The 27,889-nt window shown below is 43.2% G+C and overlaps 1 long non-coding RNA gene across 8 annotated transcripts in view; it reads left to right on the top strand.

The window, feature by feature from the left end:
- Positions 1 to 1,842: 1,842 nt before the first annotated feature.
- Positions 1,843 to 27,889, top strand: part of LOC310897932 — an 85,500-nt gene continuing 59,453 nt past the window's right edge. For all 8 annotated transcript variants that reach the window (XR_014582796.1, XR_014582797.1, XR_014582798.1 and 5 more), the window contains exons 1-3: positions 1,843 to 19,261; positions 21,511 to 21,797; positions 24,810 to 24,918. This is a non-coding gene — a long non-coding RNA (uncharacterized lncRNA). The remainder of the gene's footprint in view (positions 19,262 to 21,510; positions 21,798 to 24,809; positions 24,919 to 27,889) is intronic.

Raw genomic sequence — 27,889 nt, 5'->3', positions numbered from 1 at the left:
TCTGCTCTCCCACAGGAAGAGCAGCGCTGCTGAGCCTGTCTGCTCACTGCCTGGCTTTCACCAGGTGCTGCACCTCCAGTATGTTCATACACCAATGGATTGAAGTTGCTGATGCTTTTGGGATGAGAAAAGGGAACAGTGGATGTATCCTGGAGAAAGGGTTTGAGGTATGTTAACTTTTCCTTTGATTCCTCCTTTGTAGCTACTCCTGACCTTTTTTTTTTTTTGGTAAAAGGAATGGTAGTCTTTTTCCCAGCAGCAGTTAATGAACTGAACCTGTCCTCTAGCATGATGCTAATGTACCAGCTCTCTGTACAAGCAAAATGACTTCTAAGGTCCCACAGGAAGGACTCTATGGTCTGCTGAAGACCATGGAAAAGACACCCTTCTGTGAAAGGTGGGATTGTTTCATCCTGTGGCTGCTTCGTGTTTCTTGCACGGATCTTTCTGTTTGCCTTGAAACCATTGCCTGGGGCTGCAACTCCCTGGAGGCGGTGATGAAGGAACAGCGTGGTCTAGATAAACTCTATTTAACACGCCTATTCAGATGGAGGTGGATTGTCTTTGTCCTTTTTCCAGGAGCCAAGACTGAAGAATTAGTGAAATGCTGCAATGTTACCAAGTGGGTGAGTACTTTCATTGTAAATCCTCAAATCCTCTTAACCCCTGTTTGTATGAGATGAATGGAGGCCTTGCAAGTATACCTTCTCATAGACCAGCAGTCAGTTCAGACCATAGATACAGTCTAAATACTGATATCTTCCTTTTACACGCAAGAGCATTTATCTGCCGCTCCTCAAGTTGTATTTCCATGATAAAGGAAGAGGTGTCTGAATAATGAACTAATGCAGTCACAACTACATCACTTTGAACAGATGCTGTTGTCTGTGCTTTTAAAGAGGATGGCCTTGGTTTTGTAGCAATGTCAGTGAGATGCTGAGTGCAAGGGTTTCAGAGAATGAAATTTTGCAGAATTAGGAACTATGTTTGTGTTTCTTCCAGAAAGTCTTGCTATACTGCATGCAATCCCCATTTACAGAGTTTTACTGAGGTTGCACATTCAAGCCTTCAAAATTAGGAGGTGCCACCAATTAAATTTTCTGTCTGACATTAATTCTCCCAGCTGTGTACATAATACATAAGTATTACAAGTGTCTTGACTTATGTGGTCACAGCTTGTTTCCTGCAGTGGCCCCTTGCCTGTTTGGTGCCCATGATGCTGAGGTCGAACCTGGGCTGTGTAACAAAGAAACCTCTCTCTTTTGGTCTCTTCTCTGCCAGCTGTTCCTCTTGACAAGGCATCAGGCTGCATCTCTTTCTTGCTCCCAAGCTCCTTGGTCTTTAATTGTCCTTCTTGATGTGATGGGGCTGTGTCCTTCTTCCTCCTCCACAACTCAGATCAAGCCATATTCCTGCAGCTGTGCAGGAGGTAAGGGTCTTCTTGCCCACAGCAGACATAACAGATAACTGCTATTTTCAAATGCCTTTACTCAGCCCTTGACTGCAGTTTTAACTTGTTCCATAATCTGGCGAAATGTGGGTAGATTTTAACATGGATAGACACATTTCTGCCACAAAGGCCTCCTCTCTGCCAGATTTCAAAATTTCCCTTCTGAAGCTAGAGATCCTCATATAAAAGGTTGTCTGGATTTATTTAATGTGTGCCAAGCAATATATTTTCCCATAATAATATTCCTGGAAATGGTTGAGCTGTTTTGGCTAAAGCAGATGCTGAACTGTTTGGAATCCAATTCTTAGTGCTAAAGATTTGGCAGAGCCCAGGAATGTGCCATTCTCTGTTGTAGACACTGGGGAAAGCTGAGCACCATAACAGTCGGGAGGGGAGGCAGCACTGCCTGTCAGAAAACCAACTCCAACCACAAACGTTGCTTTTAAGAAACTGTCAGCTCAGAGCAAGCAAGAACATCCCTGTATCCGTGCACCTTGTACACCATGCAGTAGTTAACTTCATCTTAAATAGTGAAGACAGCAACCCACGAGCATCAGTCCTCTTCCAGCTGTCTTGAATTGCTCAAATCTGCCCTTTATCTTTCTGTTAAAATCTTACAGGGCCGTGGGGTTGATGAGAAGGCTCCTTCCCACTTCTCTCCTCTATGCTCTGGCTCCTTTCTTCATTTTCAGCACAGTGACTTACAGTGCCTGTTCTCCTTCCTAGTTATATACAGAGCTTTGGTACATAAACAGACTGTGAACTGCTCTGACACCCTTTGCCAAATTGGCTTTTCTGGTCAGAAAAAGTACTGTTATTTTGGGAGCAGAGATGAAATTCCCATCTCTAGAATTTCTTGATATTTCCTTTTAAAGGGGAAATGAATAAATAAGTAAAGTAAGAAACAAAAACAGTTGCACTCTTAAAAATAAATAAATAAATATCATGTGTGCTTACTGACCTCAGCCTCAAGCTGGATTATTGTGCCTTTTCCAAGCTTGTTCTTTGCAAGTCCCTTCCAGAACATCACTTGTTCAGCAGCTTTCTCAAACGATACTGGTACCAGAGCATGGGCCCAGCATTTTTATTAACTGCAGACCTGTGAGTGTTTCTTTTTATGTACACAGTGTTTGCATGATGTAGCTTTGGGCACAGGGTACTTCAGCCTCAGTGTGGTTCTAATAATAGTCTACGAAGGCAATTTCAGAAGTTGCTTACCTTTCTCCAGGGAACAGGAGATGTCTTTGTGGTTTCCTACCCTTAGATACACAACCTGCTTATAGGCTTGACTGCATGGTGAATGCAGTGTGAGATTTATCCTTGCTTATACTCTTTTCTTTTTTCTTTTTTTTTTTTTTTTTTCTCCTTTATGTTCTGCTTTGCCTGCTTGGTTGTTTTCTGTTTTCTTCAAGGCTAGTGATTTCAGTGTATATTCTGCCCATGGCAAGTCATTGTTCATAACAAAAGTAAAGAAACTTGCACAGAGCAACTGCTGTGCTAGGTAGTCCAAATTTACCCTGCCGCTGCCTTGGTAGGAAAAAGAAGACATTTCAGAAGAGCAGAGCTGTTCCCTGCCTCTGGGCTTCCTGTGCATGAGGGCTGCTCAGACAAGCCCCTTGACCCTGAGCTGTCTCTGCAACTTCAACAACTCCAACAGATAACAGTGAGTGCAAAAATCATGGAACAGTTTGTGTTGATGCATTGTTCCCCTTTCTACAGAGAGAAAAATTAAACTGCAGAATGACTAAGTGCCTTTTCAAAGGCCACATAATGAATCAGTGAATGAACAACAAACCCCAGCAGCTCCAGGCCCCCCTTTTCTCTGCAGAACAATGCCTCTTTCCCTGTACCAAGATGTATGCGTAGTATACGTTGCATACAAAATTATGTATTCCAAAAGAAATTTGAATATTAATATTTATATTGTAATGATTCCACTGTCCTCTGTGCTCTGTAAATAGCAGCAACACAACAACATGAATTATTCTTTTTATGCAAAACCCTGTCCAGTGAAATAGCTCGTCAATGCAACATAAAATTGCTGCACAAAAGTTTGACAGCTACATTCATTATATATGTCAGTCAAAGAATCCTAAAGGCTTTATTGTCATTGTACAATGTCTGAACAATCTGCTAGCCCAATATGCCACAAAGTTATTTTCTCACTACTTCTTTCATTTAAAAAATAGCCACCAATAACTTTTTGTCAAGCAGTTTGAGAAAACTGCATGAACAGCAAAGAAATCTTATTTTTTTCTTGGGTGTCTGTTGGCTGGAGGCTTTCCAGTCTTTACTTACTGTGTGTTGCTAAGCCAGCACAGCACTTGCAGTGGATGGGATCTGATCAGAAACCCAGAACATGCAAATCAAATTACTGCAGGAAACCCAAAGCAGGCTGAGGCTAAATGGTGGCACGGTGAGTTACAAAGGAATGAGTCATGGTAAAGAGAAGTGAATGTAGCCTTGTAACAACACTCTTTTCCTCTGATGTTAGCAGGTATTAGATCTTCGGTCTTCATTGTCTCAAGTCTCTCCCAATCCAAGGTTAGGACGGGTGTCTGACGTTGCCATGAGTTATTCTCCGTTAGAATGGATGTTTGACGTTGTCATGATTTATTCTCTGAACTGCAGTTCTTGATACGGTCTTGCTCTCAAGAGACTAGCCTAGAACATGGCGGAGAGTTTTGGGGTGTTTTGCTCTTGTTTCCCCCCCTCATCTCAGCCTCTTTCCTGAATGTGTCGAAACGCAGAGATCGGTTATCACTGACCAGCCATCATCAGAATTCCCTGAAACTGCCGCGTGGGGTGTGCGAAGGAGACGGCGGCTGTCCCTCCGGCAGTTTCCCCCCGCTCGCTGTCTCTCTCCCGGCGGCGGGGTCTGGGCCGCCCTGCCGGCACAAGCGCCGAGCGGCCGCCAGAGGGAGCGCGGCGGCGCTGCCAGCCCGGCCCCGCGGCGCGTCCCGCGGCTGGGCGGCCCCGCAGCCACCCCTTCGCCGGCTCCGCTCCGCTCCCGGCCTGCCTGCGGGCCTGCTTCTGCCCTCGGCTGCTGCCCGCCGCGCCCAAGCCTCGCGGCGCTGCATCCTGCGCGCACCTCTGGTGGCTTCTCTTGGGGTGTGCTGCTGCTTCTGTCCTGCGCCGAAGGCTTTTCTGGGTGTTTTTCACCTGCTGGCTTGGAGGTGTGAGAGCAGGCCTGCTCTTAGATCTGGGAGCAAACCACAGAGAGGCTCTGTGGAGACACACGTGTAAAGGAGATGTTGCAACAGGAGCGTTGATCCCAACAACTAGTATTTCCACTGAAAATAACATGGTAAAAAGTTTCCGTTTTCCCATTTCTTCAAGAATCAAGTTAATTCAGGTGCTGAGAGAGCTGTGCTGCTCGTGTTGACATCTCAGAGGTGTGTTGCTTGCTGCTGCAGAATGGTCATGTGTTTGATCACAGGCAAAATTTAACATGTTTTTCTAATCTGCAAACCCCACAAGTAACTTTGTGGTGCACAGGAATTAAATACGCAGGCCAGCATTTTCCACAGTGTTGAAGGTGTCTGTAGTTTTTCCTTGTGTTCTCTCTCCATACAGTTGCCCTCTTTCTGAGGTCCTGCACAGAACCCTTCTATTTATGTTTTTAATAACCAGCACTGGTGTGGCAGTGGGAATAGAAACTTTTCAGCACGATAGCTTTGCGGTGAGCATCAAACATTGTGCAACAGGGTGCCTGTTATCTGTGACTACACTGAGAGCCAACACAATGACCACCTTTCATTTCAGCTTTCCAAAGCTGAACTCAACCAAGTGTAATTAGGTGATGCTGACAGGACACAAGAGGCTTTCTGTGAGCAGAATGAGCTGTGTTCTCCTTGCTATTCCACCTCTGGCCAAAGACAGGCTTTGTAGCAAGTAGGTGCAACGATAAAGAGATTGCAAATGCTTTTCCTACTGTGGTAGGACGGGGAGCTCCAGTTACTGTGCTTGGTGCTGTATGGACAAAAGAACCCTACCTAAGACTGAAGCCCCAGCTGTGAGCATTGCTCCTCAGCGTGTTCATTCTGACCCTGAAGTAAGCCCTCCTGGAGGAACCAGGGGATGTATCAAAATGAGCAGTGAGGGGCAGAGATCTGGCCCCTCTGCTTCTGTGAATGCCAAGGTAGCAGTGACTTGCTGGGGATGAAGCTACCCGTACACTGTGCTTGGCTGTCTTGCTTCACTGCCTGGTGGGAAAGCATTATGCCTCCCTCTGCCTGGGTGATTGCTCCCATCCTGCACCCACATCCTTCATGTGCAAGTGCTTAACAGAAAATACGTACCGATGCCCAGAGTACTCCTGCCAGCTAGGAGCTGTTTCCCATTGTTGCTCGCTTTCAGTTGTCGTGTGGAACCGCTGTGGTATTTTCTCAGCGCTTAATGTGACCTAATTGTGCACTTCCACTGTCTGGGAGGATAAGCTCCTCTGGTGTGACAGCCGTTGTAAAATTGGTGGCGTTCTGGAGCCTTGCCGGCATTTGCAGCTGGGCACAAGGCACAAGTTCCTTGATTTTGCTGCATCAGCCTAGCAAAACATTGCATGACTGTGTGTGCAGCCAACTGCTTTGCATTATGCCTGGTAATGGGTTGTCAATTTTCAAAAGAGATGTAACCTCCAGCTGCCTAATTTGCTCTAGAAAAAAAAAAAAAGAAAAAAAAAAAGAAAATCTCCATTTTTATTTGGCACATTTGGTTTGAAGCAGATGGAAGTAATGGATTGATATAGAAGACAGGAAAACAAGAGGAGGAAAAGTGCAATGTTGGGGGGGACAGGAGTGTTTGGTGCTGGGCTGTCACTGCTGGCTCTCTCTAATAAGCCGTCTCATTGAGACTCACCCCTTGGAGCAGGGCCACGTGTTTCCCTCAGGTGCCAATCAATGCTCCTGCTGTCACATACCTCGATACTGGGGAAGGGAAGGTGCAGAGCACTCACTAACAAAGGTGGTTTGAGGAGGGGAGCAGCAGCTGGCCCATCCATGTCCTCTGCAGGCAGAGGTGGCCAAGGCCATTGGCCTTGCGGGGTTACCTCCAGCCTGGCCTTGCTGGGCCTTCCTCATCCCCCCCGTGGCTTGCAGCTTGGGATCCTCTCCGTTGTGCCTCCCGCTTCCTCCCTGGGGACAGACCAGTGAGTGTCCGCATCCTTTTGCCTTCCTGAGCCACTGGTGTGGGCGTTGGCACCCAGCAGACCTGTTCCTCCAGGCAGGCTGGCGCTCCGTCTCTGCCCCCTGTGTTGGACCACGTGTGCTGCCCTGGCGGCAGCTGGCATCTTACAAAACACAGATCAGCAGAGGGTTTTTTTTATTATTATTATTATTTTTTATGTTAACAACTTGTGCAACTGTCCTGGAAAGGGTTGGAAATCAGCCCTAGGACAGGCTGCAGCAGCCGTTGGTCAGAAGTGCTCCTGCTGTCTTTAATTATGTATGTGCACCAGGACGTAAATACATCGCATTCATTCTCCAGCAGCAAAAAACTGCAAATAATCTTACAAATTGCATGTGCAGACTAGCACGTTGAGTAGGTTCAGTGTCAAGTTCCAAGACACAAAATCCAAGGAAATATCAGAAATAAGGCTGATGCTTATCCTGTTGTCTGATCTGGTGATACAGCCTTCTCTCATGGGGTCATAGACCTGCTTCCCACCCACTGCCTCTCACTGTGACGGGTGCTGCTTGGGGGTCAAGGCTGTGGGGCCACCACCGAGAAGACACTGATTTTGGCAGCTGCACAGTGTTGGGAACTTTTCTCCCTGATGCAGGTTTTGGAGGGGCTGCCAAATAACTCAGGGAAGCCAAACTAACTAGGCAGTGCTGGTAGTTCAGTGTACAAAAGATCACGTTGCACAAAAAACAGGGCTCCCTCTTGGTCTCACAACCATCTGTCATGAGAGGTGCTGGGAGGAGTGGTCCCTACATGGAGGGGAATCTGTGAAGAATCTTGCAGATGTCATAGACCACGTCCTCAGGAAATGAACTGTGTGGCTGCTCACTGCATGGGTTGGCGATGTTGTCAGACCACTGGTATGCATCATGCCCCAGGCTTGTTTGCTCAGAACGTGGTGCACTGAATCATTGACACATCCTTGGGACTGTTACACTCATCTGCAATTTAATCTACTGTGTTGCAGAAGAGCTTAGAGGTTTACACAGATTTTGAAGTCCCCTTGTGTCCAGCGTCATATAAAAAAAGATCTAATCTCCACACCAAACTAACTCTGTTTAAACCAGCTGCTATTATACCGTATCAAAGGATATCTTAAGATATTCATCAGTCTTGAGCTGGAATATGTTTTTCATTTTAAAAGGTGTTTGAGTTTTGGCGATGTTAATGGTTCAATCTGGTCGTCTTGCAGTGCTCAAACCACAGAAGTCTTAGCAAATGCAAGTTTAGAGCGTTTCTGAGATCTGGTACAGTAAGAATAGGACTCTGAAGGTCACAGCTGGAGAGAGGGAGGCCCCAGAGGGATTTTTCCACCAACGGGAGTGACCTCTCCTCTCTACCAGCTGCCAGCCCTGCTAATCCCTTGCTCTTCAGGGAAACTAGATGAGCAAGGAAAGCTAATTGCCAGGTAAGGTCATTAAGTATTTAATTCCTAACTGAACCAAGAGAAACCAACTCCAAACACACAGTGGTAAAGTCAGAAGCTTCAAAGCCAAAAAAGTATGTTTCATAATGGAGCTACCAAATGGAGGAGAAGAAGGGTTTAAAATAGAGATTAGTCCATGTCATATCTCTGTAGCTGGATGCGTGCCTATAGCTGTGGTTCTGAATTGCTTCTCAAGCTGGAAGGCATGTAGATGGGAAATCTTGCAAAATATCAGATCTCGTAGGATTTCTGCCATTTGAAATTAGTCATGTTGCAAGACTTTGGCACTGTCAAGACTTAGTCCTATTTTAAAGTGAAGACATATTTCTAAAATGAACCTAACCATTAGTTTGAATTGGGTCTTTATGCAGTACCTCTGCCAGCTGCTGCAGAAATGCCTGTTAGTGCAGCTTCAAATAAAGAGTAAAGAGTAGTATTTAGAAAGTGCAAAAGCAACACGTTTCCCCAGTACTGAGCCACAGCCTAGGCTCTCCAGGCTCCGCTTGTGCTTGCAGGACCTATGCACATCTCCAGTGTGGAACAAGTACCTCTTACCCGAGTGTGAGCTATGGTCAACACAGGCTGTCCTAATATCTAGCTCCTTTGGAAACTCCTATTTCTTAAAAGTTCTCTTTGAGGCTGTTTATGCTGCTTTAAGTTAAAATGAAGATATTTAAAGGAGTGTTTTGGTGGCGTAGTGATTTTTTTCTAATACTTTTGTGTGAAGGCTCTGTGGGTGGCTTCATGTACTTCATATGATGTCCAAGTAAAATTTAATGAACTTGAAGATCATGCAGTTGAGCACTCAAGTGTTAGGGAATATAAGAATGAAAGGAATCAGATTAAATTATGACCTGCGTAAATTCAGTCCCATGTCCTGTGCATTACAGGGTAGTCTGTGGCTGTGCCATATGGAGAGAAGAGCTGTGCAGCATGTTGGTGTAGCTGGACTTCAGAGGCTTTAGCCCTGCACTTTGAGCTAAGGGCCTGTTGGATATGTGTGAAGCGTAATTATTTTTTGTCAGATTCATGGCCTGATCAGGTTTGGGAGAGTTTGTGGGGATGCCAGAAAGTACATTCCTCACTGTGGTAGCCTGTACCAGATTCCAGTGCTGAGACTTAATATTTTGGAGGCAATAGAACTTTTCAACAAAACAGGTAAGATAGGGGACTTCTTCATCCTGGGCAAAACATTACATTTTGGAACCTCATTTTGGTGATTGCTGAGGTCTCAGCAGGTTATAAAGAGATATCTAAGGGCTTCAGATGTAGTTTAAGAAAGTTGTCTGTGTCTTGGTGAAGATATAAAGAGCTGAACATAGGAGAATGTCATGAGACTCATCAGGCAGTTTGTGGTAATAGATGGCTCCATCACCGTCTGTAGTAATTCTTTGATATAATCAACTGGTTGAAAGCTTAACGTATAATCTCTCTCACATTAATAATTTAGTTATTTAGAGCTCAGAGGGCAAAATACCAAGTGTGCTTAGGGGTCCAGATCTGGTGGTTGCTGTCTGCTCACAACAATGTTCTAAGTTTTGGGGGGACTTCAGCTTTTCTTATGTGTTATGGCTTTGACTAAAATTAATTTGGTTCAGAAAATCAGTCCTACTCAAGAGATCTCTTACACACAGACTTAAATTTTCATGGATGTTTTCAGGGCTTAGCAGTTAACCGCTTATATTAAACCTGTGTTCCATTACATTCTTCAAAATATTTTAACATGTACTTACTAGTAGTAGTAGAATGAAATTCAGAGTTTAGCTGAACATGGACACAAGTTTGGTTTTGTATTCTAATTTTGAATATTACAGCTTCTTGGGCCTTTTTGAAGTAGGTGTTGTATACAAAATGATCGTGTTCCATATAATCTATTTCTGTAGGAAAAGGGACATATTTTCCTACCTATTATGGAGTGTTCTGATGCAGAGGACAGTTTATTTCTAGCTGTATTTTTTTCTAGCCCTTTTTTTAGTGCCGTCAGTCTTGTCCTGTGTTATTAGGACAGTAGTTTTCAACACCGCCCACTCTTAGTTGTAAAGCAGTGAGATCATTTAATTTTTCATTTTGTGGGAAGGTTTGCAATTTCGTTTTTTTTCTTGATGCAGGATGGAAAAAAACAAAAAGCTTCATAAATCTTGCTGATCTAACAATACGTAGTGGATTTTACTGTATTTCACAGAATGTTTTTAAAATGTTTTCAAGATAGAAAATGGATTGTTCCATTGCAGAAAGGCTGAAATGGAGCATTTAAATCTTACTAAAATTCTCTGCTATCAAGTTATAAAATGATTTTTTTCTCAAAGCTGTCATGCACCTTTCAGCTGATTAGCATTTTCCAGTAATTTGCAACCACTTTAGTTGGTTACCCTACAATTTTCTTTGGAAACAAACCTGCAGGACCTCACAAACAACAAACTGCAAATATTCTGTCTTCATCTGTCATTTTCCTCTCTGTATGAGTGTTTCAGCTGCTCTGTGCCTGTGTCCAAACAAGGCCTTTTCAACGTGTTCTGGAGCAGGTGATCTCCTTCTGTACTTCCTCCAGCTTAATGTGCCTTGCATGAAATCCTCCTCACGCTTATTTTGTGCCAGGTGGGTAGAACACATCTGTCTTTCAACAAGCATTTATGTTTGTAGACATAATGCCTTCTGGAACTGGAAATTTAGGATAACGGAATCAGGAGCCTTCATTAAGTAACGCATACTACAGCAACACAGTTCTTATAAGCACATCACCCCAAAATGCTGCTATGAAAGTGCTCAGGGATAACTTAGAGCATGCTCTCAGTGTTTGGATAATTTAACTACAGATTCCCAGCAGGGATAAAACTGTATTTCTGTGCTCTGACCTTATCTTTGAATGATTTTATGTACATTCTTTCCCTTACCCTGGTATGTGTGCATATGTTTTAATAGTGAGAGAGAAAGAGACCAGAAATAAGTTCTCTAAAGAAAAAGTGGAATTGAAACCAATGAAAACGGAGCATGTCTCCAGTGGCAGATTTTTTTCCCTGTGCCTCCTTTTTGAGTATTTCTGTCCTTTCCCATTCTTTTCACACTGAAGTTGAGGAGGACTTGGCATTACCAGAAGTGTGTTTGCATCTAGTATGAGGGTGTTCCTTTAAAATTAGAGATCTAAGTCTTCTAGGAAGACCTATTTTCGATGTCTTTGCATGGGCTGTACTGAAACACCCCAACACAATATTCTCACTATAGAGCAAACCAAAAGTTGTATTGTGGGTGCATGCTCAATGTTTCTTCTTTACAAAGTGTGTCATACCAAATAAGTGTGTATGTCAGCGGTCTTAGGTCTAACTCCTACCTGCATTTGTAGGTTCTACATGGAGCGAGTAGGGTTCCCAATTCCTCTCAAAAGAGCCACTCGGATAGGGAAAACAGTCTTTCTAGCTCTGTAACCTTAACAAAAATTGCAGTATTCCTTCAGAGCAAAATATGCATGACATCTGGAAGCAATTATTCCTTTAAAAATCACTTCTGTGAGTCAACATTGAAAATGCACTCAGTGCTGAAAATGAAAACTAATAAACACTGAAATTTCCAGTTATCCCACAGTCTGAATGACCCACGTTGGAACAAAGTCATTTCTAGAAAGCCTGAGCAGGATGGGCACAAAGCCGGTCTTGGATCCCGAAGCTGTCCAAGCTGTGCTGAAACAAAGAAATAACGTTTGTATGAAATCAGATAGGGAGCTTTCCTTTCTCTTATATTACAGAAATGAGGTTGGGGGGTTGCAAGGAACCAGGTCACAATAACAGACCTTGCCCATCAAGAAATTGAGCACGGCATTTATGGATTTAGAGACAATTCATAGTTTTCGGTGATATGACACATGGTGATCTGGCCCTTTTAAAACGGTGTAATGTAAGATCACTGTGGGGCTGGAAAACCTACAGTGAAAAACTAGTGTGGCTGGGGTCTGCTAGGCTAGCAAGAGAGCACAGATACCCTGGAATTGCACTGTGCTCTGCTGGGTTTCACTGGCAGAGTGGGTCTCAGGAGACTTCTGGAGAGGTCAAATGTTGAAGCAGATCCTGATTGTTTTAGATCTCACCAGGTGTTGCCTTCAACTTTTACCCAGTAATATGGGCTGGATGGCTGGGAGCTGGTTTCTCCTCCTTTAGCAGCATTAAGGTGTGCTCCAATATAGTGATTCCTAGATTATTTTATTTAATAGCCAGGGAAGACTATGGTATACTATGGTATATCCTTACCAGGCTGCTGCTGGCTTGGTTTCCTAAGGACACATAAGTTGGTCTGGTTGCACAGTGAGTCTGTCTGATATGTACCAGCTGAAGTCAAAGGCTTCAAGTGCCCCATTTCCCATCTCAGCATGGGTCAGGGCAAGAGCCCTGATGCTGCTGTGTCAAGCTGTACAGTGGATGGTCAAACACTTTCTCCTGTGTTACATAAGACAAGAATAATATTTATGATCGGGGGCTGTAGGAAACTCAACGGTCACAAAGATCTCCGAGTACCTACTGCTCTCCAGAAGGACTAGGTGGTAGTGCTGATGAACATATTTGTGCTGATAAACGTTGTGCCCAATTTGCATGCCAGCTGGATCAGCTACTTACTTGCTATTCTTCCTGCAACCATAATTTTTATCATAAATATTTTCCAGACGTACATCAGTAGCTCATATCGCTTGGCTGGCAAGTCTAAGACAAGTCTGTTTTAGTAAGCCAGACGGTTTGTACAAAACAAGCTGACTCTGTACCCTAGAAAGTGGTCATTTCCTGCTTCTTCTGAGTCTCTGATCTCTTTCTCAGTACCTACGGTACATCTGCATGCAAATTATGGCAAGAATGCTAGAACTCTACAGGCATTAATGGAGGAAATGGTATTTTTCTAGCTTGCAAATCTTATCAGCGTTATAGCTTTTTTTTTTTCTTTTTCTTTTTTTTCAGTGAAATACTGTTTTTTAAAATAACTTAAGGTTTGGTGGGTGTTGGAGGAAGGGGTTTGGACCTCAGTTCTTGACCTTGAAACTGCAGTTTACAACAGCAGTAAAATGTGGCGTCACTCTGTGCTGGGCTTTTGTACAGAGAGGGTCCGGCCCTGGTGAGCAGTGCCTGTTATTACAGAGCTGTGACCTGTGCAGGCAAGGAGGGCAAAAAGCACTGTGAGGTATGGCACTGGTGATAAAGAAAAGGCAGAACTACAAGGCAAGAAAAGCACCCTGGAGCAAGACCAGCTCCTAAGGATCATCAGAGCACCTTCCCACAAGATTTATTAAAGAGCATATGGTAGCTTGTGACCAGAGCAGGAGGCACAGTAGGTTGGTTTTTCTTTTGAGTTCTCCTGAATTTTCTGCCTATTTGGGGGTTACCTGTGATGGTCCCTCCACGGTGGTCCCTGTGCTGTGGCTGGTGTGGGGCATCCTGAAGGGCTGTGGGGAGAGAGGCCGGAGCAGTCCCCAGTCTGTGGTGCTATGTGGGGAACAGGTAATTTCATTTCAGCCGTGCTAAGCACTTGGTTCACCAGCATATCAGAGACCCAAACTCACAACTTAGTATTTTTTTTTTTCCTTGAAAGCTTAAAAAAACACAAGAAGACTGGAGAATTAGGATGTGCACTGAAGTCCTTGCAGATTCGGCTCTGGTGGAGGCCGGGCTAGATTTTCGTTGTGCTCCAGTGTTTTCTTGTTACTCATATACTTGTAAAGGCATGCTGAGAAGTCCCCTAAAGGACAGACAGTCTGCTGACATGGGTGCAGAGCACAGCCCTTGCTCTCACTGCCTTACCATCAATAGGATGCAAGTCCAAAAGGCTCCGAGACTGCATTTTGACTGCAGGAAGTCCTAAATCCAAGCTCCCTGCCTACTGATAACAGGGGCAAAGAAGAGGGTAACAGTGCTAAGTACCTGCTTTTTTACCCTGACTTTTGAAGCCCGCACTGTGCTCCAAGCTGCAGCAGGTGAGCTGCAGGCAGTGCAAGGGCCATGGTGACCTGTGGTGATCACAGTTAAGGCAACATCTTCTTCTGTAGCCCACAGCTGCTGGCGATGCAAGGTGTATGACAGGCTGGGTGAGGTTGGTGGGGGGGTTACACAGGTTGACATGGTTGGAACATGCGCCCCAGTGATGCCTTCATCTTTGAACTGCTTTGTTATACAAACAACTGAATAAAAAGAAAAGTGCTCGCAGTCGAGTGCTATACCGGCAGTTTGTTTCCGGTGGCTAAATCCACTTGTTTAGTGTTTCTGGCCAAGCAGTGAGCTATGGGAAGGCTTTCCTTATTGTCACAGCTAGAACTGCAGGCCTTCACTGAGGATCCTGTTTTCAAATCTCATCTTTGTGCTGCAGTAAGGACGGCGAGCTTGGAGCCAACCTCCTTCCAAAATCCTGCTGCTGGTTTTGATGCCCAGACAGGGGGCTAGGTTCTCCTGGAAACACTGGCAGTGTACTGCACTGCTGCATGGGTTGGCTGGGAAGTGCTACCTTAGAGAGGCTCTTCTTTCTGGCTCCAGCTCTGCCTCAGTGCAGCAGGAGATCTTTCCTCCGCTGTTTGCTGTTTCAGTTTCACAGAGGTCATCACTTACATCACTTTCACATACGCTTTACTCTGGGCAGATAAGAGGTGATAAAGGAACTTGTTTTATTTTCGTGCCTTGACCTGAGTGATTCACTCAAATGATCTGATGGTGCCCAGAAGACTTGATTAAATAGCTATGATTGATTAAACAGCAACAACGGCTCCGGCTCTACACTGTGTGGATGCTTCTTTGCACTTTTTAAATCCTGGCCCTGCTGATAGCTGGAGTGTTATCTAAATGCTCTTTCATGGGGGTTTGCCAAAGTGCAAAAGAGCCCATCTGAGAAATGCTGTGCTTGGGTCATTTTTTTAAGATTATGGGTGCAGTGAAGAAACAGCTTGTCCAGTTCTAAATATACTGTCCTTGACAGACGTGAAATAAGTCCACTGATTAAAATAGCTGCCTAGTTCCCAGTTTGAGATCTTACTGTATAACATCAGCACTTGGCTGCCCTTCTGGTAAACTTGGAGAAGAACCGATTTCCATTTTGCTCCTTTTGAAATGAAAGACGTTTGAGGATTGTCATTCAGGAGGAATGTACCGATTCTAAGAACTTCTAAACAAGGCTCACTTCATAATGAATGGCAGTGGGAGCCCAGATTTATGGTAAGATTATTTGGTTAAACGTAGCCTGAAGCAATGAAAAATGAGCAGCCTAAAAAAGAATTTTGTTGAATATCTTGGCAGTTAAATCAAGTGGCCTGATTTATGAGAAGCACCGAGTTATCTTTCTGCAAGCAGATTTGTGAGAGTGCTTTTAAATCCGTGTCCTTTGGAGGGGCAGCTCTTGGTGAGACGTATGGTGTGCCTGCTCCTTCTGAAACATGATGGGACGTGCCTCCCTCTCTCTTTAAATGGCTTGGTGGAATGCTTGGTGGACTGCCAGCTGCCTAAGAGGGATGCTGGTGCTTTCCTGCCCTCGGGCCTTCCTCATCTGGGGGATGTGAAGGGAGCGAGGCCTGGCTGCAGGAGCCTGGAGCTCTGCTAAAGGGATGGGGGATGAACTGCAGAGGGATAGAGATGTTTGAGATCCGAGGGGAAACCAAGAGGCATTCTGGTGCCTTTGGTTTTGGCACATGCCACCAACTGTGGTTGGTGGAGTGGCTCCTTCTCTAGGTGCCCCCTATAAACACACACACACGGCTGGTGTAGCCTGGAACCGGTGGCTGGAGTTAGAGGTGATGAGTCCCAGCCGACGTGTGTACAGGTCATGGATGAAACCATGGCTTCATTGCAGGCTATCAGGCTTTTGCTGTGGGCGTCATTGGAATCCCCATTTTTCCTGTGATTATTTCTGCAGGTGTGTATGCACTGGCATCTATGTAAACGTGAATCCAAGAGCCACGCTTTTCATTGGCAAAGCATCCCGTAAGTGCCAGTCCCTCTTAAATTTTCCATTCATCTATCTGAACAGATCTTATATTGTGTATGTCTCCAGGAGTCTTATTTTTGCCCACGTGAAGCTCACTGCCTATAATAAAGTCACGATAATTGTTTGACTAAAATGAGAACCAAGATTTCAAAATAAGAAACCCAAAACCAAATCCACAGCTATTTTTTCGAGTTATAAAAAAAAATCGTATTTCCTTTTTAAATGAATCTCTCACTACTTAATAAGAACTTGCTGTTCTGCAAGAGACTGAGGGCTTTTTTTCAGCACATGCTAATCCTCAAGTCAATGGAAGACCTAAGCAAGCATTTAAAGGTAAGCATGTGCTCACACACTTGCTGAACTGGGACGGAGCACCCAGTGTTTTCCTGAATTGTGTTGTATGTTTCAAAGGAGGCACCTTTGTTTTGCCAAATGGTTCATTTATATATTGCAATGTGCTGAGTGCTCAGTGATAGTCCCATTTGGAGGGAAAGCTACGCTTGGGAAAAGCTATTTTCAGTAGCTCTGTTTTCTCTAACCCCGTTTTCCTAATTATGATCAGCTAATGCTGACAGACTGGTTCACAGAAATTAAACCCCATTATATACTACAACCAAGTCAATGAGGCCTGGAGTTGGACCCCACTTTAACATAAGTAAAATAAAGATCCCCTGTGGCTTTTAATTCCTTTTTATTTAGTTACTTAATTGAACCTGCACTGTTCTTCCTTTGTAATTGATTACCACACAGAAAAGGTAATGAAACAGAAAACTTTATTTTCCCTCCAGTGATTTTTATGGTTATCATGGAAGTGTTTTTACTGCTTCATTTTGGGACATAAAAATTCTCAATATAGGCAAAGGGAAATCAATGTTAGTTAATTGAAGGCATTTACATGGTTGGAAGATTAAAAGCTGTTTGTTGCTTTTTGTTGTTGTTGGTAATTCAACATTGATTTTTCAGAACAAGAATTAATCTGGCATTTGATTGTCCCTTTCTTTTTCAAAACTGAATCTGTAAAGTTTGAGGACCTGGTCCAAAACCCACTAAAGCCAAATGGAAATCGTTCCATCTAATTCAGTGGCTTTGGATCATGTTTTAGAAGCACATATTCACGACGTATTTATATATGTGTACACACACAGATGCCTATTTTCTCCATGCGCAGTTTGTCAGAACTGGGATTAATCTCTGAGGAAGATAAGGAAGGATTTTTTTCCCCCCTGGATTTAAGGAAAAACTGATGTTAATTTCTCAATTATGTTATTTCCTTTAAATCTCATTTCTCTCATGCTTCTCTTTTAATGTGTCGAGTTTCTCTTCATTTTGTACATGCTCTCCCTTTTCATTTTCTTCCTTTTTATTTGTTGTCTGTCTTGGCTGCCTTCTGCATGGCAAGGGTCTCTCAGACTCAATTCACCCAGCAACCAGCAATGCCCACAGCTTCCCTACCCCTTGTGAAGTTGTGGATATTTATTTATGATGCACAGTGCTGGTTGAGTGTTAAACAACTCAAGTCTGAAAATCTTAATGAGTTGCCAACTTTCCCCACCCCTTGCCTTTGTGCATACAGCTTTTTGCCTTGAAGCAATTTTAATAAAGACTATGTAACAACATGGTGTTGGCATAGCATGAGCAACATTATTCCATCTGTTTCTAGGGAAAATGTAAAAACATGTGTTAGTATAACATTGAGGTTCCAATTTTCAACAGTTAAAAATCAGGCAACACTGAAGTTACAGGCTGCTTTTCAAAGCTATTTAGTGATTTTCCTTGCCTTTGTTTTTTGGGAAGCCAAGTTCAGACAAAAAGTCTCGTATTCAAAGAGCTTTAAGTACCCATCCTTGGAAACTAAGGCTCTGTTAGCTATTTTGGTTTGGGCGGCCAAAATCCTTGCTTTCTGTTGGTAGTGTTGCAGAGCTGATATGTTAAAGAGTATTCAGTCTCTCACTGTAGAGATGAATGAGGGCTGTAAAATGGTATTTGCAAACATTCATCTCAGTTTTATGAGAATTAACCTTCCATTAGGCAGAGGGCTTGAGCATGCTGATTTTAGTATTTTGCCAAGCTTAGATAGATATAAAAAAAGGAGCTTTAAAGGGAATATTCTTTTTTTTGTGTGTGTGTATGTCTGTGTTATAATGATATACTGGGCATACTTTTTACTAAACATCACGTTTTAAACAGTGATGATAGAATATCCTGTCAGTTCAATAGTGTTGATTTGTGCCAAAAATCTAATTTTATGAGTTATATAGGTACAGTCACAAAACAAAGTGATGTAGCATGTGGCTTCCTGGCATTTGTACCTAGTGAGAACAGCTTTTACTGTCAGTGCTGCAAACTCAAACCAATGGAGGTACTCATCAGCACAGGGCAGCTTTACTGCACAAGGTGTAGAGCAGAAGTGATACCGTACAACTCAAGTGATTGAAGAGCAAACAGAGAGTGAACAGGGACCTGATGCTACAAAGGAAGAACTGGTTGGAGATATCAAAGTTGGAGGCAGCCTTGGCTGCAGTGATCATGGGGTGGTGGAGTTCAGGATCTTAAAAGGTGGGAGAAGGGCAAAAAGTAGGACCACAATCCTGGATTTCAGGAGAGCAGATTTCAACCTCTTCAGGGATCTGCTTGGAAGATTCCCATGGATTATAGCCCTGGATAGAAGAGGGATCCAGGAGAGCTAGCTCCTCAAGTCCATCCCAAAAAGCAGAAAATCAAGCGTAGGTGGCAGGAGGCCTGTATGGATGTGCAAGGAGTGCTGAGGTGAATTCAGACATACAAAGGAAGCAAGTGAGGTGGAAGCAGGGGGAGGTCACCCAGGAGCACTGGAGAGATGATGTCTGAACTTGCAGAGATGAGGTTTCAGAAAGGCCTAATTGAACCTGGTGACAGATGTGAAGGGCAACAAGAAAGGTTTCTGCAAGCACAGAAACAGCAAAAGGATGAGAAGGGAAAGCATGGGCCCACTGCTGAATGGGGCAGGGGAACTGGTGACAAATGACATGGAAAAGGCAATGGTACTTAGTGCCTTCCCTCCTTAGTAAAATTACCCTCCAGGAGTCCCGAGCCTCTGAGGCCAGAGGGAAGATCTAGGCCAAGGAAGAAGGACGAAGGGAAAATCATGCTTCACCAACCTAATAGCCACCTACGAGGAGATGAACAGGAGGGTTGGACCAGGTGACCTCCAGAGGCCTCTTCCAACCAAACAATTCTGCAGCTCTGATCTTCTAGTTTCCTAATGATCATTTCACAGAGCAGACACCATACAACAGGTGAGTCACCACACATCATGGCTCTTAACTTTTCACTGTAAAGTAGAGAGTTCAGAACAAAAGTAGTCTGAGGGGTTTTTTGTTGTTGCTATTGTTGTTTGTGTTTTTATAAAGCTTTTCAGAAAATACTTGTGAAGAACAAGTGTGTATTAAAAAATGAAAGGTCAATTTGTGAATGATCCATTAACCAATCTTATACTAAATGTATTATAATTATCATTAATGCTTTAAGCATCTCTTCTACTGTTTACTTTGCATGACTGTGTACCAGCATGACTGTATACCAGCCTTTGGTTTGATTCCTCTGTCACCAGCAGGCATCAGTTGAATTCATGACTGACACTTATAAAAGTATTTGAAGTTCTCCTTAAGAGTTAAATAGCTCAAGGCTTCTTGCAGGTTGATCTTTGAGGTGTTCATGTATTGAGTTCCCCCTAAAAAAAACCCACACCTTTTTAATATATGTTACCCAAGAGTAGTAGAGAAATACATTTCTTTATTTAAAAAACAACTGATGTGTATGCTAGGTATGGATACCAGACTCTACTTTATGTGATAACGTTTGCTTGTGGTTATTCTACTTGATGCATGCAATAAATTCAATATACATGGTACTGCTTACCCCAAACCTATAGGTAGCGTGTGGTTCAGAGGTGGTTTTGATGGTGCTGGTGGCGGCAAGATGTGTATGGTTTTTTTTTTTGTCTATTTTATTTCTGTCTGGGCATTAGGAAAATTTACTTTGGATGCCATAGTAGGCTGCAGTAAGATGCAGGAAAACAATTTTACAATGGTTGCTGTGCTATCTGATGTGGTCGATTGCAAATAATTCCAAACACATGCTGAGAAGCAGCTTCTGTTTCTCCTCACCCTTTTGCATATATGGCTCCAGTTGTGCTCCCCAACATGGAGTGCATGAGCCTCGCTCACCCCCTGTGAGCAGTCCAGCATCCCCAGCAGCTGTGGACTGGCCTTGAGACCAGCAGAGATCCTGCTCGCCAGCCCTTGGCAGTGGTTCCCTGCGAGGGGGACCTGGGGGGACCATTCACATCCCCTGACCGCCAGAGCTTACCGCTCACAAATTCATGCATTTTTTTCATGAGGTGAGACTCATCAGAGTCATCAAGCTGTGACCTCGTAAAAGTGGCTTTTGTAGAGCGATAGAAACCACAAGATCCCATTACAAGCCATTTTGTTTTCAGTGACTAATGGAAGGTCAGCAGTAATCAGACGAAAGGAAATTCTTAACTCTTTCTCAGATTCCCTTTTTCCTCTTTAGTAAAAGCAAAGCTCACCAATAAATGAAATTCAGTTCAGATGGGTATTCTTTGTACACAATGCGCCAGTGCCTGGTTACTTGACAGAAGATTGCCAAATGTCTGTGCAATTTTCTTTTTTTTTTTCTTCCTGCAAAAACTGTTTGCTGCTTGTAAATATATATTTCAGCTACTTCAAAGTTCTTAAAACAACTTTTTTTCATTCACATTTGTGATTTTATGGATCATATAAGTTAACATGGTAAGGAGCAAAGCATCAGGATTGTGGACCAGATTCCTGGAGCAGATGAGCAGACCTTCAAGGCCAGACAACAGAGCAAGCTGATGAAGTCAGTGTAGCCTGGCTCTTCAGTCAAAATTGCAGCATTGGGACTCAGGAGGTCTCACTCGTTAATTTAATTGCACATAACTAGCAAAATGAAGAGGGTAAAAGGGCAAACAGACACAGAAACACATTTGCAAGCTTACAAGAAAGTTGAGCTGCATGTGCTGTTGGACCTGTTAATGTAAGTGATTCAACATAGACTGACTTTCAGACCTATGCAGCGATCTTGTAAAATTAATGTGCACGGTATGCTGAAAAATGTAGACACATGGGACTCATGAGTAAGGGCTGGGAACCGAGCTTACGGCTGACAGAAGGGGTAGTGCATGCACTGGGAGGCAGGCTATGGAGGAGCATATATGCTTTAATCGTAGAATTATTTTTAATGTCTGTTACAGGTCGCTTTGACCTGGGATGAGGTAGTAGATTAAATATATATGCAAGACTCTGTGGTGTAATGGGCTCAGCATTGTGCTTAATATTGAGGGAGGACTATCGCTGGGGCCAGAGACCTACCCAGCCAACACTTCACTAAGTGACCTGGAAGTCAGCATGAATGTATGCAATATAATGCAAGCAATTACGTGTCATATTTTTCTGCCTCTCTTCCTATATTGCTTCCTCCATATTGTTATATCTATTTTCAGCTCAATGCAGGCCTGAGGGATAGTAGCAGATGACTCATGGACTGGACACCAGTGGCAACACATTTACCCCGAGTCCATTGGCTGAGTGCTACTGACTGAAATCGCTGGCTCTACCTCAGTTTGCAGCAGCAAAGTGTCTGGTCTTGCTTGGAACTACTTGAGAAATGGCACTTACTGTTCTTATCCACATTCTCACCTTACGAAATCTCTGAGTGTGTGCCAAAGTATCTCATGGCTTACCTCCCCCACAAGGGTGGACAGATTTAGGGAAGCTCTAAACAGCACAGGTAAGTGGAGTGATTTTTTTATTTTTTATTTTTTGAGTTCCTTATTTGTCTTTGTAAAGAAAACTTCTAAAAATGGCTTATAATTGCAGGTGAGGAGATGACACTTAGCAACAAATGAGCATCTGTGCAATTCCTCCCAGCCACAGTCCAGGGGAGTTCAGGAAGCTGTGTATAACCACAGGGACTTTTTTTCCCAGCTTAAGTAGCCGGTGCCATTATAGGACTTATTTTCTGAAATTTGGCCCAAAGTGGTTCTAAAATCTATCCCCATGGCAGGGACAAAGAAAAGAGAGTCTTTTAATACAGTTCCCTCAATAGAGGACCTTACAGGCAGTGAACTAGGAGAACCTCATCATGAGACATGGACTTCCCATTGGACACCTGGTATTGTGCCTGGCCTCAGGGTCATAAGGAGGTGTCTTCACCAGGCGACGTTGTCCCAGGCCTGAGAATCAGCTTCCCCTTCCAAGCCTGGTGATGCAGCCAGCTGGGGTCACCAATCTGGCGAGGTCTTGCAGGTACTGGGGGAAAACTGTGTTTCTTGTAGCAGTGCTTTGTATGGATTCCTACTTAGGACTGTATAACAGCAAAGGTCCATCTCCAAGGACACACAATATGAAATTCAGGGGCTTCTTCTCAGGTGGCTGCATCTTTAAACGAGCGAAACTAAATAAAAAGAGCATTATCAGAAGGCCTGAGTCTTTTGGAGTTACAGGTCAGTCATGTTGCTCAGTATCTATGTACCTATCACTTTCTGTATTTGATGAAACTAAAGCAAAGATGATTAAAACCGAGGAAATGAGCCAAAGTGACCCCTTGCTGGATAAATTGAACATAGTGACTGATTAGAGGCAACAGCAGGCTATCCTGACTAGAGCAATATACAGTTGATGGATCTGATGTAATACACAAATGCTTCTTTCTTATGGATTTTACTGGAGTTCAGACATTTCCTGCCCCTGACAAGCGATGAGAAGAGATTTTTCAGGTTTCTTCTTATAAAATTTTTCATAATGGCATCTTCTGTATTGTCTTCAGTAGCAGCAAGATAGGTATCTCTTAGAAGCTCTAGAGACAAGCATAAGAACATTTTGATAAAATGATGACTAACTCCATTCCCTTCTCCGTATGCTGTTTTTGATCCTCTTAATGACCCTCATTTAACGACTTCCTTTCTGCAGTACCAGGGGATCACTGACTGGGCATTCCTTAGTAGTTTGGGTCTAGCGGCTATTTGGCTAAAGATGAATGGAGTTATGCTTTCGTTGGCTTGCTTCTGTTGTTTTGCTTTCCACTGCCTGGGAACTTTGTGAAAGGAAATCATCAAAGTAAATAGTCTGTCCAATACTGCAGTGATGAGTCCTGAGGAGAAAAGTAGGCTGTATCATTTTTAGTACAGAACAAAACCCCTTAATCTGGGGACACCCAAAGATATGCCAGGCTGTGCCAGAGGTAGAATTCATCCATTCAAATCCAAGAGTAAAAAGGGGCTTTGCAGTATCTAAGCTCTGTTTCACAGAAATGTAGTCAGCTTTCTGCCTGGCTTTAGGAGTAACTGCTCACAAAGTCAGTGAAATGTATTGTGCAGTGAACCCTATATTCAAGTATGTATTCAAAATCCTAGCACAAATATTGAGTATTTGAAGACCTAAAGTAATTGACATCCTGTGACAGAGAAAGTGATTTGGATCTTTTTCTGGGACATCGATTTACAGGCTTCAGCTTTGAACATCAATAAAAGTGACCTTAAAATGGTCTCACAATGATGGAAGAATATTTGTTGGAATAAAGTGTATATATAACATGCATAGCAGCTGAATGGAAGATAATCAGATGAAAATATTGATGTGGAGATCAAATAAAAATCTAGCATCTTGCATAATCATCTTATACAAAAGAAACACAATAACCCAGAGATTACTTTAAACAATTATTTCCTAAAATCCTACCTTGCCTTGACCTTTTCAAACTCACCATTAAAGTAAAAATGTGGAAAGGAAACTCATTAGGATTCTGAATATTAGTTTTTACTGTGGCCTTACAGCTCATGCAGGAAAATTGTAAGAGACTCTAAGGAATACTTAATAAAATACATCAGAAGTCCAGAGTGAATATAGCTGTGAGATATAGTATTGCACGAGCTGCTTTTAGATTGGCACTAATCAGTTGCTACCTGCCAAGATGGTTGATAGGCATTTGCTTAAGATCCTGAGGGCTCATCACTTCTTACTGATGTGAAAGCAAAGCCCATGGTCCCTGCTATTAAACTGATGAAGCAGCTCCCTTAGTCCATTATGGCTTTGCTTTACAGCTCTGGCATTTCAGAAGGTCTACCTGAATAATGTAGACCCTGGGGACCAAATGTTTCTAACCTCTGGCTTGGTACCTTGTTTTTCTGGGGTGAAGAGGCAAGGCTGGTGAGCTGATGTGTGTCACCATGCTTGGGGCCATTTTCCTAGACATAAGCACCAGGCATGGGTGAACCAAAGTTGTCCTAAGATATTCAAGAAGTAAAACCATTGAAGACTGCAGGTGTGCTCTGTCCGTCTGTGGCTTGGCAGAACATAACTCACCACCACCTGAGGTTGACACAGTATAGGTGCTCTTGGAAGAACAGGCGCATATGAGATCATTTTGGCTTTCCCTTCAAACACCTGTCATACACGATGCACAGCAAACTGGACAGATCTTTTTTGTTCTTGTGAAGTGCAAAAGGAGAACAGACATAGAGATGTACATGAAAAAGATACTTTTCATTCTAGATGAGCAAGTGATAGACGGGAAAGAACTATAAAGTTGTTGTTTGTGAAGTTTGTGTGCTGTGTATTTAAGTGGATACTGGAAATGATAAAAATATGCTCTCCTCCTCTTTTTAAAAATGTGAATGACATACTTCAGCTGCAGAAATTTCAGCAATGGTTGGGTATGGGGTATTAGCAGCATACCTATGCACTGAATCCCACTACTTCTGTTGCATCAGACAAATTGAGAGTTTATTTTCTCTTTTTGCAGAGAAGGACCATGGTTTGCTCTCCTGCTTTTGCTTAACTGGTCAACAGGTGAATCCTGAGTGAACAGGTCAGCTCAGGAACAAGAAGGATCTAAAGAGATCAAAATAACAGTAAGTGTCAACATTCACAAAAATTCTTTTTCTTACTATGTGAAAGCAGCATATGCACATTCTCAGTGCTGCTGGTTACTGAAAGCCCCATTTTGTAACCTGGGCTTCAGGCTGTGCCCCTCCAGCCACAAACAGGTACATCTTTGGAGTTAATACAAATTTGCAATTGCTTATGGGAACAACGCAGATTTTTTTCCCTGCTCTTCAGTTTATGTGGTGTGTAAAATTTGGCCCTAAGAGTTACGGTAGAGTGCAATTGGTTTAGCAATATATGGGGATGTGAATCCTGATGTAAGTCATTTAAACAGGTGCCATGTCATATTAATTGCAAACAAAGGGCTTGCTGCACCACCTATCTGGTTGCATTAGTCAAAGTTAATGAATTATTTATTTATTAAGAGATGTCCTCCAGCATCTTCATATTCTGCTGGAAACTTTTCAGATGGCAGTTCAGGCCCTGCAGCTCAGCAGAAGCATACAGTTAGCTATGAAGTGTGCCATCAGCATCATCAGTGGCAGCAGGAAGCACAGGGGAAGGGTAATGGAACAAGTATCCTGTACTTTATTTTTCCAACCCTTATAATAATTGCCCTCTGTGTTGGCATGTGTTGCTCTGATTTCTGTGCCCTTCCCCTTGTACCTCCCCAGCAGCACCTGAGACTTTGCTTCCCTCCACTCAACATAAGTGGTTTTATTTCCTTTGAGTCTTACCCATGGTCACCTGTATACAATATGCATTATTCGTTTGATTTGCTGTGTGCTGCTTTTGCATCTCTGCTAAGTTAACTTATTCATGATCTTAACATTAAGCAAGTGCTTAAATCTTGAGCTTTAGACTATGCCCAGCGGAAGTGAAGAGGGATAGATTGCAGATTATTCTTTAACACCTATCGTCATCCTTTCCAGGGTTTATTTGCCACTATTCTCAAAATCGGCAGATCTGTCCCATTACGTGTCTCTTTATAAAGCCTCTGCTCTTTGTTGTTTACATTTACTTTCTTAAGCATTTAGTAGGTTCCTTGACACCTCCTACTGTCTTCAGTCCTGTGCTGCCTCCTGTGTCCCCAGGGCCACAGGCAGAGCCCTCCTCTCATGAAGGGCCTCTCCACCCTTGCTGCTGAGGGGAAGCACGGTTGAGGCCTCACCTCGAGTACTGTGTAGAGTTATGGTGCCACAATATAAGAAGGACATAAAACTGTTAGCATCCAAAAGAGGGCTATGAAGACGGTGAAGGGTCTGGAGGGCAAGAAGTATGAAGAGTGGATGAAGTCACTTGGATTGTTTAGCCCAGAGAAGAGACTGAGGGGAGGCCTCATGGTGGCCTGCAGCTTCCTCATGAGCAGAGCCTGGGCTCCCAGCATCTCTGCTGCATTGCCCCACACTCTTGACAGAATGAGGAACACCAAAGCAAGGCCTTCTCGCCACAGCACAAAGGTTTGCATCTCATTTACTCACAAAATTGTCCAAAATCACACAATGTGCTTATCTTCTGTTGAAGCCCTTGGAAGTAGCCCATCAGCCGCAGAAGTTGAAACAAATTAATTGTAGAGCTTGTTTTTTCTTCTTTGTGTGTCCCAGCTTCAGAAGTGAGAAGGATTGTTATGTCTGTCACACAGCAGTGTTCTGGGACTTCATTCACTAATGCTTTTAATGCAGATCTGATCTTCAAGTGAGAAGTCCAGTAGAAGGACAAATCACTGCAATTAGTAAAGCAAAATCGTATCTCATTTTAATCTTCAGTTCTTTCATCTAAGTGATTATAACAGCCAAGTCACTTGTCTCTACCAGGATTTAGCCTCAGAGGAAAAGGCTGCAGCCTGATGAGCAATGCCATGACTGCTTACCACTTGGTTTCTTCACAGAGGTTGGATGTGGCAGCATCTTGCTGTCATGATTGCTGCATGGACCAGCTAGGAAGTTAAATGTTTCATTATGATAATTTCGATACTTGCACTAATTTCCCATGGACTCATAATTGAAGACATCACAAAAGAAAACAAACCTCCCCCAAACAATTGTGTGTGTCTAAATCACCTACATATGTTTCTTGTTCCTTGCTATGCATGGGTTTCTTTTTAATATAGCTCTTGGCATGACAGAAACCATGCTGGTGACATTATTGGTATTGTTGGCCTGGAATGTTTTTAATAACACCAAGTTTGTTGGTACAGAGCGTGAATTAGTTGTCAGTTCTTGAGAAGTCAAAATTTAATTGCTGATCAAATGTTTAAAATATGATTTGTATTAGCGACGGTTTTCCATATAAATTCTTTCTTATGACCATTAGGCAAGAAGCCAAAAGCTGACAGCGTGGCAGCTCTGCTCAGCAGTCACAGTTTGGAGCACAGCTCCAGGCTTCTATTCCTGACTGAATTTCTCATGTTTTTCAGAATTTTTGATTTTTTTCCTTTTGGCAGGAAAAACTGAAAATAAGTTTAGGCCAACCTGAAATAAATCTTTCCCCCATTCTACTTTTCCAGGACAGCTGTCAAGCTGACAGATCAGTTACTGCACAGCTCTCTCTATTATGCTCCATATAAACCCCCAGTTCCTACCGAACTGTTCTCTGTCACCCTGCCTTCTTTCATAGCCATTACAAAATGGGCATGAAAGCAAAGTACTTCTTGCAGATACCTCTACACAAAGTGGGCTTTTACCTGTGAAACTATAGAAGTAGCAAGAGTAAATCAAAGTAGAAATTCTTACTGAGTGCAGCTCCAAATATATTGTTTTAACAGGTGACTCTAACCTTCCTGTTGGTGTTGAGACTATCAGGCCGTGAGTATTGTTCCTTCTTTCTTCTGACTTGCACGTGCCTCTTTGGACGATGTAGTGTGCAAACCCATTGTTCACACTCCACTGAAGTGCTGTTAATCTAATAGTTAGGAAATTGCTAGTTCAGAGGTAGGGGAGGAGAAAGAGACTTACTGTGGGAAGAAGCACCAGGAGCCCACTGGTGAAGGGGAGCTGA

Source organism: Anser anser (genome assembly GCF_964211835.1).
Source record: "Anser anser genome assembly, chromosome: 3".
NCBI lineage: Eukaryota > Metazoa > Chordata > Aves > Anseriformes > Anatidae > Anser > Anser anser.
This window is presented reverse-complemented; position numbering and strand designations above follow the sequence as displayed.